We start from the raw sequence: 217 nt of genomic DNA, 5'->3' as shown, positions 1-217 counted from the left end.
TTTTTTTCAGAATTCCATCACAAATGCACAAAGAAATCTCTCCAACGCTAACAGCTTGTAGGTCCCGTGTTTGTTTGCGGAAGCGGTGACGATCCAAGCAATCTGTGCCTTCGTGCTTTCGTTCCAATGAAGACGCTTAATTTTCACTCCCACTTAAACACTCACTTTTCTCGGTCATCGGCGAGTGCCAGGAAATGGCCTGTGGCACTCTGGCATC

The sequence above is a fragment of the Penaeus monodon genome, chromosome 29, assembly GCF_015228065.2.
Source record: "Penaeus monodon isolate SGIC_2016 chromosome 29, NSTDA_Pmon_1, whole genome shotgun sequence".
Classification (NCBI taxonomy): domain Eukaryota; kingdom Metazoa; phylum Arthropoda; class Malacostraca; order Decapoda; family Penaeidae; genus Penaeus; species Penaeus monodon.
The sequence above is the reverse complement of the archived record's forward strand: the minus strand, read 5'-3'. Positions refer to the sequence as shown.